Source organism: Austrofundulus limnaeus, unplaced genomic scaffold (assembly GCF_001266775.1).
Source record: "Austrofundulus limnaeus strain Quisiro unplaced genomic scaffold, Austrofundulus_limnaeus-1.0 Scaffold6, whole genome shotgun sequence".
NCBI classification, from domain to species: domain Eukaryota; kingdom Metazoa; phylum Chordata; class Actinopteri; order Cyprinodontiformes; family Rivulidae; genus Austrofundulus; species Austrofundulus limnaeus.
Window position 1 is genome coordinate 594,210 of NW_013952408.1, and position 302 is coordinate 594,511.

Genomic DNA, 302 nt, shown 5'->3' on the forward strand with positions numbered 1-302 from the left:
TTATCTGAAGCAGCCATCTTGAATTTTATCAACTTCAAAAGTTAATCATTAGGTGCACACCTAATTATTATATTACAAGAGTTTTGTTGAAATCCGTCCAGTTGTTATGGAGATATTTTGCTAACACGAACACAAACACAACGCATTGAAATTTCAAAGCAAAGACATTGCAAAAAATGTACGATGGGCAACAAGCAGGTTTTTTTCTGAACTTGAAATGCATCCAAGTAACTTACATCACAGTCCTTATTTTCAAGCTGTGTGTAGGTGTGTGTGTGTGTGTGTGTGTGTGTGTGTGTGTG